Below are 13,624 nucleotides of genomic sequence, written 5' to 3' on the forward strand. Positions count from 1 at the left end.
AGGATCATTTTTTTAAGGTTCTTTTCCACTCCCCTTGTACATTTTCAATCTATACAGCTAAAAGCAATTTTACTTGACTAAATTCATAGGACAAAGATATAGGAAGAAACAGAAGTTGTAAACTCAAGTTGTGGTGGCTGTGTCACTGCTTTCAATGTTATAATTTCATTTCCACATAGAAAAAATGGAAGGTTTATTTTATTGTCACTTACTATTTGAAAAAAATAAAGCAGAAGGGAAGACATTTTGTCCCTTCCAGAGATAAGGCTGGTTTTGAAAGTAAATCAAGGTCAAAAATGAAACTGCACATATACAGTGACTTTGGAATACACAAAGTAATATCAAGACAGAAATTATAATTAGCTTTCAGGTTTCCAACCAGAATTAGTTGACTTCAGTTACAGCTATTTATTTTACCCAGCAATGTCTTAGCAGTCTCAATATTTAGGTTTCAAAGTGACTGGAACTTATAATGCTATTTCCATTTGTCTCTCAAAACGTATTTTCTTGGACCCATGCTGCAACTTGACCCCAGTACTCAGCAGCAGTATTATGCTATCTATCTTCAGAGCAATACCCGTGCATAGCTACCTGCACAGCAAAGATGGTGCAGAAAAGATGTCAAGCCTGAGCATGCAGCACAGGCTCAGCATCACACAAGCTCAAGCTCCCACAACACTTCTACTTGCCTACAGTCCAAACTACCCTTCCCACAAAAGTCTTTAAGTCTCTAAATGAAATATGAAATTCACCTAGTATTGACTTTCCAACCCTTGGCTAGTTTGAAACATTACTCAGTTGCACTTTTTGGGGGTTTTGTTTTGTTTTTTTGTTTTTCCACCCCTAGAATACTGTGAGTTATCTGCTAGTAGCTTTCAAGGACAATCCCAAAGAAATCAAACTCAAATCTCCCAGGCCTTTCTGGACTTCCCTAGCTCCCGCCTCTTCTGCAATGCCAACCTGCTTTCAGGAAGCCTTACACTCACTTTCCTGTGCATAAGGCAGACAGTCGCTCAATTCATCCCAGCTAACTGACTCTTGTTTACTCTTGTAACTATCTCCCTGACGCCATCTTCTGAAAAGTTTGAGGCTTACAGGCAGAATTCAAATCTCTTGCCACTGAGAAGTTTACATAAGCCTGTATAAACTAACAAATTAATTCTTAGATTTGCAACTTTGATGGAAGGAGAACTGTTATCCCCAGTGCACTATGTGAACAGATTTGTATGCCTGGAGAAGTCTGTACACTTAAAGGATTTTTCAAGAAGAAACTAAACTAGATATAAACACAAATCAAAACCCCATGTTGAAAGGAAAGGCCTATAACACTTAAGAAGAGAGGAAAGGTTTTTTGTGATGATACAGTCATTTAAGTCATCAATGCATATGCATGCACACATTTCACTTGCATTACTGATCAGTGTTAATAAAATCCAATTTCACTGGGAAACACATTCCTATGAAATTCTAAATACAAAAATAATACTTATCTCTTCTGAACAAATTGGAAGACATGAGTAATAGTCTCCTTTATGTAAACCATGAATGTAAACACACATTCCTATTACCTCTGAACTTTAAGAAGAATGAGCATTCAGATTTCAACAGATTTTTCAGTTCTGGGTTAATTTGGAGCCCAGTGCTCATTCCTATGGATTTCAACAATATGAAACTTTGGGAATTAAGTGCAGATCCCTGGATAATAATCTTTCTTAAGCTTTGTAAAGGATACATGAAATGAAAAGGCATGACAGCTGCATTCCTGCTTGGTTTATGAAACAATAAAGTTGTTACCAGCAGAGGATACATAAGATTTAATGTTATATAACCAAACCCAAATGTGTATACATGGCAATCAGCTGTCAAACAACAAATACCTATATCAAGAACACAGGCAGAGAGGAGCACCATCACATAATAAAACTTCTATAATCCTTCACATTTCATTCTACAGCCCAATGACTATAGGACCTGAGTGACTCAGAATGAAGAGAATAAAGCCTATTCTTCCTTTTCCATTAGTCTGCTCAGTAATCTTTGGCAAATCATTTGACTTACCTACATGTCAGCATCCCAATTTGTCAAACTGGTGTAACAACACTTAATTCCTTTATAAATCACCTTGACATACAGTGATGAAGATAAGCTTTACTGTAACAAAATGAAACCGTTCTGAGCCATTTAGTAATGTGTTTAATAGAATTGTAAATGTGTAACATTTTGAATTTTTTCAACTAAGAAAGGAATAAGCTTAGGAAGTTCCAATATATATCTTGCTTTACAAGTTAGAAATTCTATTCCTGTGATTGATCCTACACTTTCAGGACATAAAACAATCACCACAGGACCTTTCAGTGCATTTTCTAATGCTGAGATCAGACAAATACTTATGAAATATTCTTATTTAATATGCTTAAGAATTATCTCCTTAGTCTAACCTATATAACTTCCACAAAAACTATCAAAGAGAGCTAACCACAGAACATGATTTCTTTTACTCTCATTTTAACTCAGAGAAAAACAGGCCATTCTTCTAGCACTGCAGTTATAAGTAGAGTATTGTACTTCTTTTGACAGAATTTTTACTTTTGATGGAATTAACTTTTAAAAGTCTCTTTTTCTTGATACACTGAGCTTATAAAGAAATTGGAAGATTGCAAACCCACCTTTACCTCAATCCTGTCACATACAGCACAGCAAAAATCTGATTTCTGCTCCTAGACATTCCTATCTTGATTTTTAAAAAAATCAGATTGTAGGAGGCCCTCTTCTCCCCTTCAAAAAATAACCTTTGCATGGTTAATATAAAAAATATTCCATCTCAACTGTTGCAGTGCAGGTCAAACAGCCTCTAACCCATCACCTTCCAACTGCTTTCATTTTCATACAGCGTTACAAGTTTGACGATAATTTACATCCTTACTCAGCATTCCAGGTTAAGGGAAGAACTTTTAAGCTTTGATAGGCCTTTCAAAGAAACTGATGACCAAAAGAGAGGAAAGGTTTTAAGGAGGAAAGAAAAGGCTCGAGAGACCACTAGATATTTGCATACGCTGAGAAGTGCTGTTTTAATTTTGGTAAAAACATCAGACTTGAAAAGTACAAATCTACATGTCACACATTATGATAAAATTGAGATTTCTTTAAATAGGTCCAGTGATTCACTGTATTCTCTAAGTATGGTAGCTGCAGCTTTCCTACTAGACACAAAATGAGAGGTAAAAAAAAAATCTTCATACATACATCAGTGACATTTCTGAGGCAATAATTGCATGAGATTGCATGAAATTGGCTTCTGCTGAACACAGGACCAAAAAGGATTAGATCTACTATGGAGCTCTCTTCTTTTCCTTCTTTTTCCAGACTACAGTTACAGTTATCAGCAAAATACAGAGCAGGAAGGTTCACATTGTCTTTTTCATTAGAAATATCATGCTTTGCAGAAATAATTTGCAAAAGCTATGTTTAGCAGCTTTCAAATTTCCAGTAGCTGTTATAACACACACATTCAGGGCACATGAGGTGCAAACAAATACATCTAAACTTTAAATTAACAGTCACGTTGCTGCGTAGACCATTCATTAAAATAAATTTGATGTTATCAGCAGCTGGCGTGCTTCTTCAGTAACATGGCATGTAATATTTTAAGTAAACAATACCTAGAGTTTAGTTCTGGAGCTCTTATTTAGCACCCACTATAGTTATGTTCTAAGATACAATAAATGACTTTGCTGTTGTGTTTTCAGCAATTGGCATCTTCAGATTAGGTTACAGGAGATGCTCATAATGGCTCTATACATTTCAGGTTTTGGTTTATATGTATTTGTATATCTATATATCTGTAACTAGATACAGATATACATGCCAACTAGAAAGAATGTAAGATGGAAATGATTTTGTGAGCTATTTTGCCTTATGGAAGTTACCTTAAAATGAATCAGAATTTCAATAAACAATTTTGACTGCACACAATATTATGATAAATGTAATGGCTGAATTCACTAGGAAACCACCAATCACCCACATCTAAGACACTCATTGCTAGATATTTATAGAGCTGTATCCATGCAAAAGTAAAGCATAACCTTATACTGCAACACACAGATGCTTCACTGCTAACTCAAGCTTGATAAAAAATGACTAACAGACAGTGATTTTTGTTGTTATACTGACTTTTAGAGAGGACAGCAAATAGCAGGTCCAGATAAGCATACCTTGCATGTTCTCTCTTTTTCTAAACAGTAAAATATTTTCTGTTAGAATATAGTAAATGCTTGGTAAGCAAGCATTTAATGGATATGAAGTGAATGGTTTTGAGCAAAACCCTACAGCACGACATTCAACTGAACATTATGTCATTTTCTGCTATTACTGAAGAACCGCTTTCCCGCACCATAATTGTATGAAATCATGTCCCTTTGACCTCTAATACAAGGCATCAGTCAACGCAGCTTTCCATTTTGAACTACTCATTACAATACCCAAACCAGTACTACTACTTGAATTCTGAACCACTTCAACAGTTTTCCATCTCACATTCCACACTTATTATTCCTAATATTGTAAAAGGTTAAGAACCTTAATCCCCAGTGCCCTGCACATACCACGTTCATTTACTTGTGAGACAAGTGTAAGCTTTCCAGTCTCCTTAACTGTATTTTCAGTCAGATTTTTTTCATAGGTGTAATTCCTGTGAATTCCAAAGGTGCAGAATGGCCTAAGAGTCAACCCAAAGTTAGTTCAATAGACTTTCAAAAAGAGCGCCTATTTAACATTTCTTTGAAAGTGACCGATCTTCCAAACTTTAAATAATATCTAGAATAAGGTGTTAGTAGAGGAAACACAGCATGACATGGCCATAAGACTGGCCAAGAAGAAAAACCTGCTACTAAAAATTACTGCAATACAACAAGTTTAACACCCCATAAAAGGAAAGAAAAAACAAAATGGGTACTATAAAATATGAGAAAATTCAGTTAATAGAATCACAGAATGATTCACACTGGCAGATACCACTGGAGGTTATGTTGTCCTAAAATCCAATGCACATAAGGAGACTCTTCCCTCATTGAAGGTGTAAAACTCATTGTGAAAGATGGCTTTACAGTTATGAAGAATTAGAACTCTACCTTAACAGATTCACCAACCAGTGACCAAAGGTGTAGGAGCCAAACTAGCTCTGAAAAGCGTGACTCAAATCTGTGGCTGCCATGGTACTGGAAGTGCAACAGATATCTAATACTTTACAGGTGCACCAAAACATAGACTTTGTCTTAAAGGTCTACACATTATGCAGTGAATCACACCCCATACAGAGAACTAGCAGCAAGTCACAGAATCACAGAATCATAGAATAGTTAGGGTTGGAATGGACCTTAAGATCATCAAGTTCCAACCCCCCTGCCATGGGCAGGGACACCTCACACTAAGCCACTGGACCCAAGGCCTCATCCAACCTGGTCTTGAACACTGCCAGGGATGGAGCATTCACAGCCTCCCTGGGCAACCCATTCCAGTGCCTCACCACCCGAACAGGGAAGAATTTCCTCCTTATATCCAATCTAAACTTCCCCTGTTTAAGTTTTAACCCATTACCCCTTGTCCTATCACTACAGTCCCTAATGAAGAGTCCCTCTCCAGCATCCCTATAGCCCCCCTTCAGATACTGGAAGGCTGCTATGAGGTCTCCACGCAGCCTTCTCTTCTCCAGGCTGAACAGCCCCAACTTTCTCAGCCTGTCTTCGTACAGGAGGTGCTCCAGTCCCCTGATCATCCTCATGGCCCTTCTCTGGGCTTGTTCCAACAGTTCCATGTCCTTTTTATGTTGAGGACACCAGAACTGCACACAATGCTCCAGGTGAGATCTCACAAGAGCAGAGTAGAGGGGCAGGATCACCTCCTTCGACCTGCTGGTCACGCTCCTTTTGATGCAGCCCAGGATATGGTTGCTTTCTGGGCTGCAAGCGCACACTGCCGGCTCATTTGAAGTCTCTTTTTTGAGAGACTTACTGTTATCTCCCCCATACTGCTAAACTTTGCACAAAAACTAATCTGCGCTTTAGTTTTTTTATTTATAAGAATTAATTTACAATTAATTGATACTCAATAAAAATATCTACATGGCCATAACTTCCATCTAAAGGAAAAATTCCATTATATTTTCCATTCCTCAGCTAACTTGAAAGCATAAAGAATGCACATTTATTTACAAAAAAGATACACGTATTCATAGGTTCTTATGTCTAAAGTCACTCCTGCTTCCCAAGCCCTTTAAGTATAAATCCCAATGCAGTTTCTGGATCACAGTGTCTGGAATGTAAAAGTAACATTTTATGAGGCACAAACTCATGTTTGAAGAGCAAAAAAAATGATTCATACTGCTGAAATTTTACACTGCTGAACTGGTAGTGGCAGTAATATTTAGAGCTAGTTTTGCTTTCTGTAGGTATGCTTAAAAAGGACATTGCTGATATGAATGTAAAGTGGTAATCAATTAAAGACATAGCGAGTGCAAAATTGTCATCCCAGAATTAAGGCTTTCAATCTAACAAAAAAAGTATTCACAAAGAGAAAAAGATTCAAGGATCACTGAGTACATTGCCAAACATTCCTACAAGTAGGCTTTTCTGTGAAAAATGACTGCATTCCTATGATGACTTAAAGAGGAAATGGATGAGTTCCTTTTTTAAAAGCATATATTAAGAAGACTAAGGCAATGACAAGAAACATATCAAGCAAGTGGCAGGGGCTTCTATAAGCATGCATGGGATAAGGAAACAGTAGGAAATCTGTGAAAAAAAAAAAGCAAAAGTCCAGGTTTTGAAAAAAAAATCTATTCTTTTGTTTAACTAACAAGTCCCCTCTGTCCTGCACAGACAGACAATATTCCCACCTCAATGCACAACTCCACAAACTGCCGCACTGCACACAGCCAGAGAGACTGTAAACAAGGACTGTGACAGCAAAGATGTTTATTTATCTAAACAGGACTTTTGGCTAACATTTACCTAGAACTAAGTAAATGCTTAAATACTGAAGTTCTTAGCAGTTTTAGAGATGGGTTTCTTGGGTTTTGTTTTGTGGGAGTTTGTTTGGTAGTTTGATTTTTGTTTTGGTCTTGTTTTATACAAGTATTCAAAATGCCACCAAATCCCAGCAGTATAAATTCAGGCTTTTAACACCTCATTGCCCCAGATAATTCAGTGTAGCACCTCAAGAAGCATTTCCTTTATTCAGAACATGTATTTGTTCTGGTGTTTGGCATTTTGAACTTTTTTTAGGAAGCATATCATACTTTCTTCTTTCTAAATAGGGATGAACTGTGCTGGGAAATACAAACAGCACATTTTTCTCCTTCACATTCATAGCCACCAGATAGCAACCCCAGAAGTGTAAGGTTTTCTTTGTTATTTACTGAAAGCAAGAAAAAAATAATAAAGGAGCTTTGACCATGTCAAAACTAGTGCAGACATTTCTAGCTCAAAACGACAACAGCAGCAGAACAAAAGATTATTTGAAGATGTAAGGAGTGCATTTCCAAAGTTCTGTGTCTCTTCTATCTAGGAAGGTAGGAGCAAAAGAGGTGTAACATTTGTTTTCTTTCAATACTATTCCAAAGGACGAAAAGTTCATATCCAAGAACATATGTAATTGATAAAACTAATACTGAGAAAAGAAACATCCATATTTTCTTCAACAAAAAACAATGATGTTCAAAGCAATGGGGTCAGCAGAGACTGAATATCTCTGGTACTTTACACCTTAGTAAAGCTAAGGTTTTGCTTCAAATCTTATCTGTCAGTGTCCAAGTACAAAGGAAAAAAAAAAAAAAAGATGTTTTCAGTAGCCACTTGTGTGCTCAAAGAAGAAAGTTGTTTCTCAGTCAGATTAAGCTGACCCTCAATTTTGTTTCCATATATTTATCAACAATATTGATGCAGAAGTTGAATTCAGCATTAGCAAGTTCGCTGATGATACCAAACTGCAAGGTGCTGTTGACTCTCTTGAGGAACAAGAGGCCTTGCAGAGGCATCTAGATAGATTAGAACACTGGGCTAGGGTTAATGGGATTAAATTTAACGCCCAAACGGCAGATGCTGCAGTGTGACCTGGCAGCAAACAGGGCAAAACATATCCCGGGATGTATTAATCACAGTATAACCAACTGGTCAAGAAACATGATTATCCCGCTGTATCCCATTGGTGTGGAGTCCCTTTGAGTAATGCGTGCACCTCTGGTACTCACAATTTAAGAGGAATATGAATGTACTTGAATGGGTCCAGAGAAGGGCAACAAAGCTGGTGACAGGGCTGGAAGGCATGTCCTGTAAGGAACATTTAAGGACTTCAAGCTTGTTTAGTTTGAAGAAAAGGAAGCTGAGGGGTGACCTGAGAAGGGGATGTAGAGAAGAAGGTGGTCATCTCTTCTCCTTGGTATCTGGTGACAGGATCCATGGGAATGTTACGAGCTTGTGTCAGGGGAGGTTCAGACTTGATATTAGGAAGCACGTCTTTATCAAGTGTGTGGTCAAACACTGGAACAACCTTCCTGGAGAGGCAGACGATGACCCAAGCCTGTCAATCTTTGAGGCATATGGCCCTTAACAATATGCTTTAACTTTTGGTCAGCCCAAATTGGTCATGCAGTTGGACTAGACAATCACTGTCGGTCCCCTCCAACTGAAATAGTCTATTCTACATGTAAGCCACCATGCTCTGAGGAGAAACTGCTTTTAGTTTTTGTCTCATACAATCAATGCTTAATACTGCACTCAATGAAATCTAACCATCCAAGTCACCAGAGCTAAACTGTAGACCTCAGTTTCCCTTTAAAACTGGAATGTCAGGAAAAACACCAACCAAACAAAAACACACATGCACACACAAAAAAAAAACAAATTATGTTAAGGCCACAGTCACTACTGCCTGCAGTTGACAAGTGTGACTTACAGTCCTATAAGGAAATATACCCAGAGGGTCTGCACAAAAGGAAGCTCTCATTTCAAAAAGTAACAGCTCCAAGAGTGCCGTGGTTTAAACCCTAGCCAGACAGCTTGTTCACTCACTCCCAGTGAGTGGTGCCGGGCTGACAGCAATTAAGGCCCCCCCCACCAGGGCTCTCCCCTTCCCCGCTGCCAAAGGGATGGGGAGGACAATCGAAAGAGTGCAACTCCCACGGGTTGAGACAAGAACAGTCCAGCAACCAATGTACAACACAAATCATCACCGCTACCACCAATGACAACAATGATAAGAGAAAATCACAAGGGAAGAGAATACAATGCCACCCACTGAGAAACGAGTCCGACCCAAAAGCCCATGTCCTTCCGGGTAACTCCCAGTTACCCCCCACCCCGGGCATGACGTGCTGTGGTATGGAATACCTCTTTGGCTAGCCTGGGTCAGGTGCCCCATCTCTGCTTCCTCACGGCTTCCTCCCCCCCTTCCCGGCAGAGCATGAGCCTCACAAAGTCCTTGGTTAGGGTAAGCATCACTTAGCAACAACCGAAAACATCGGTATCACCAGCACTGTTTCCAGGCTGGAAGCCAAAACACAACACTGCACCAGCTACCACGAAGGAGAAAAATGACTGCTACTGCTGAACCCAGGACAACTAGGCATCTTAATGATGGAGGGCATTCCAGGAAATCCAGGAAAATAGTATATCATTCTCTCCAATGCTATTTGATTCTGATCATTTGGATTACATCATTCTCATCAGATACTGGAACAGTCACACATTAATAAAGGGGTTTGACTAACTCAAAAGGTCATTAGTAATATTATAGAAAGGTTATCATGCAAAAAACTCAGATGTTAACTCTGAGATCTACAGTTTACTCATAAAAATCTTCCTAATCTGCTTTTATGACAGACCTTCATCTTGGAATTTTTTTCAAGCATTTATGATGGATGGTACATCATCATTCCTACCAATGAATCACAAGAAAACATCAATCTTCATCTGCTTAAAGGGAATTACATGCTTGAAACAAGCTCCCACTGTACTACCACACACAGCTAAAAAGATCACAGCTTACTACATCTTTCTGAAGATATATTACAGCAACAGACACCTGTTGGTAACTGCTATAGGTCCTGGGACATTTTCCCAGAACCTTTTGGAAGGAAGGGGAAGAGAAGGTGAAAGAAAATGAGAAAGGTAACCCATACTGCAGTAATTTTCCAACAATTTTCCATCAGTATGTCCTCTACTGATGCTTTCAGTAGAGGCAGTCTTACAGCAACCTAGTTACGTGCTCCTAAATGTCATATAAATAGCATGGAGAAAAAAATTATATATGTATTCTTTTTCATAAGCAGCATATCCTCTCCAAATGTCTCAAAATATCACTCGTTTTAACAAAATACTGGCACACGTGAAAAAAGAACTAAGTCTATATTCCCTGTCACAGATTTTCTCTCTCCACTGCTTGGTCATTAATGGTGCAGTACACAAAGCATCAAGCTAAAACAAATTATGTAGAGACTCAAAAAATTAACTACAGAGAACCTGAAAGAAAAAAAGAAAACCAAAATTACAGACATCCTAAAAGGATTTATTTAGGACATCTATATAGAATACACTTACTCAAAGTCTTAGTCTTTGAATCATATGTTTACATTAGTCAAGTATGCACATGATTATGTGATTACCTTACAGAAACTCTGAAATCTCAGCTAAGCAATATAAAGGATTGATTGTACATATGTAATCCTTTAGACATAAGCTACTGATCAAGTCTGGGACTAAGCCTGGATCCAGCCACACATAACTCCCCTCTGAGAAGCAGTTTAGAATGCAAAAGGGTCCCTTCTGAACCTCATGACTCAATGGGAGGGTCTCCCTGACAATTTTGTCTGACCCTGTCCTCTATGCAGTAAATACTCATGTACACCCAACCACTGTTGCGTTTACGATCACACTGTTAAATCACTGTCTTACAAAGTGAAGTGCATTACTCCATCTGCAACAAAAGGCCATAGCTGATTTATAGACTCATAGAATAGTTAGGGCTGGAAAGGAACTTAAGATCATCTAGTTCCAACCCCCCTGCCATGGGCAGGGACACCTTATGCTAAATCGTATCACCCAAGGCCTCGTCCAACCTGGTCTTGAACACTGCCAGGGTTGGAGCATTCACAACCTCCCTGGGCAACCCATTCCAGTGCCTCACCACCCTAACAGGAAAGAATTTCCTCCTTATATCCAACCTAAACTTCCCCTGTTTAAGATTTAACCCATTACCCCTTGTCCTGTCACTACAGTCTCTAATGAAGAGTCCCTCTCCAGCATCCCTATAGGCCCCCTTCAGATACTGGAAGGCTGCTATGAGGTCTCCAAACAGCCTTCTCTTCTCCAGACTGAACAGCCCCAACTTCCTCAGCCTGTCTTCGTACAGGAGGTGCTCCAGTCCCCTGATCATCCTCGTGGCCCTTCTCTGGACTTGTTCCAACAGTTCCATGTCCTTCTTATGTTGAGGACACCAGAACTGCACACAATGCTCCAGGTGAGGTCTCACGAGAGCAGAGTAGAGGGGCAGGATCACCTCCTTGGACCTGCTGGTCACGCTCCTTTTGATGCGGCCCAGGATACGGTTGGCTTTCTGGGCTGCAAGCGCACACTGCCGGCTCATGTTCATTTTCTCATCGACCAGTCCTTCTCCAATTTGACAGAACGTAAGCAATATCTTTTTTGAGGAATGAGAGACAGCTTCAGGTACAGTTTTGTAGTAAACTACATAAACACATTACCATTTCACCATCCTCAAAAGTCTCACTAAGCAGCATTCTACACCAATATATAACTACTCCAGAGCTGAACTAGAACAGTGATGGAACACTTTCCACATTGCCCTTTTAGTCTTAAAAGTTCTTCTTTTGATATATACTATACAAGTACATTCCTATAAAGCATCAGTAACATAGGAAAACATTAGCCTTTTTGCTTCAAATACACTGATAACATTCTAAATGAAAGAACCATCTGTATGGAATAAATTCATTATTCCCAATTGTCAAAACTCAATTTGAGGCCACACTGCAGGAGCTAGCTCAAAAAGGTAAGGTAACATGAGAAGCTCACCTTACAAACAGAGAAACAAAATGCTACTTTGAATTTGTTTTCAATGCAGTTTAGCATTTATATTAAACAGTACAAATTGATATACAGAAGGTAAGGTACAAGAAATGACATAGGTCAAAGATTAAAATTTCAACTTTTGTTCTGGCCAAGCGTGTAATTTAAATACGACAATGATAAAAATGGTACATGTGTAATCTTTTCATTTTGAAGGAAGTCAAATGCATTTTTAGAAAAATTGACATTTTATCTTACAGATGATGCACAAAACCCGAAAAAATACATATGTCAGAATTTATCACAGCATGGGAATAGTTACAGAGAAAAACACTGGTATTTTCCAAATCTACTACATCTCTGGGTTGCCCAGCAACTTGAAATCACCAGGTGACTGATCAAGGCTCCAGATTAGATGGAGCAAAAGACTTGGGGAGGCTGAACTTAAAACACTTAATTATGAAGCACCTCACTGTCAGAACAGAACTGAGAAATACATTATCGTCCTTATTCAGTTCCTGGGAAAAACAAGGCTCCAGGGGACGCAGTTCTAAATAGCCAGAAAAACCTTGCAGCGAGATGTAAACATAGGAACTATATATAATCCTGCATTTCTCTGAGGATTAGGTATAGAGCCAAAAATAAAGGCTTCTGTTTGCTGAGTACCTACAGTAGAAGACTTGTAGACTGGGCAGCCAGCAAATACTCTTTTAGGAAGCATGATCATCATGCAGTAGAAGAGGACGTGATGATCATCGTACCTTCTGCAAAGCCATCTTCCTGAAGGAAAGCACATGAAAAGAATACCAAATACATGTATTTTCAAAAATATTATGCTAGCAGATGGCTCCTGTTCAAAGTCGGTACAATTTGCACATGGAAAAATGCATACATTCAAGAAAGTATTTTCCTAGTTTTAACTTAGAACTTGGGTCTTGTTTTATACACCTAATATCACACTGATGGTAAAAGAGAGTTCTTAACTGTTCAATGGAAAACACCTTGGCCTGCGTGCGTTAAGGCTCAATTTTCAGGGCAAGTCCATCAAGGTTATGTCAAGGTAATGACTAACAATCATTTCTGGGAAATTAGCATAACAGAAATAAAATAACATAACACAGTTACTGTGGTTTTGACAAGGTCAACACTCAGGACTACTTTACAGAAATAAGCAAATTTTAATGTTAATGTAGGAATGAACTAAACTTGGTTTGAACATGAGCAGCAGATTCTTCCAACATTGCTGCTTTTCTCTTTTGCTATGGTATGAATGGGAAATGAAGGCTTTCTGCTCTCTATACGAGTAGGCGCAGCAGTCAGGTAAACAGAATTGAGAATAATTAAAGGAACAAATCCCTGATAAAAAGCCATAAGACAGGCCACCTTGTAGGTGACCAAAGAAACTCCCAGTACTCATGTCAACTCTGGGGATCAAAAAGGCTTTCGTGTCTCAGAGGGAGAACATTCCTTCCACATAACAGCAAAAGCATACAAGCACAGCAAACTTGTATTTCTGCAATTGGATTTGCTTGTCACCCTGCACT

Source organism: Pezoporus flaviventris, unplaced genomic scaffold, assembly GCF_033815535.1.
Source record: "Pezoporus flaviventris isolate CSIRO_AGI_PZ_B2104156 unplaced genomic scaffold, CSIRO_AGI_Pfla_v1 ptg000005l, whole genome shotgun sequence".
Lineage (NCBI taxonomy): Eukaryota > Metazoa > Chordata > Aves > Psittaciformes > Psittacidae > Pezoporus > Pezoporus flaviventris.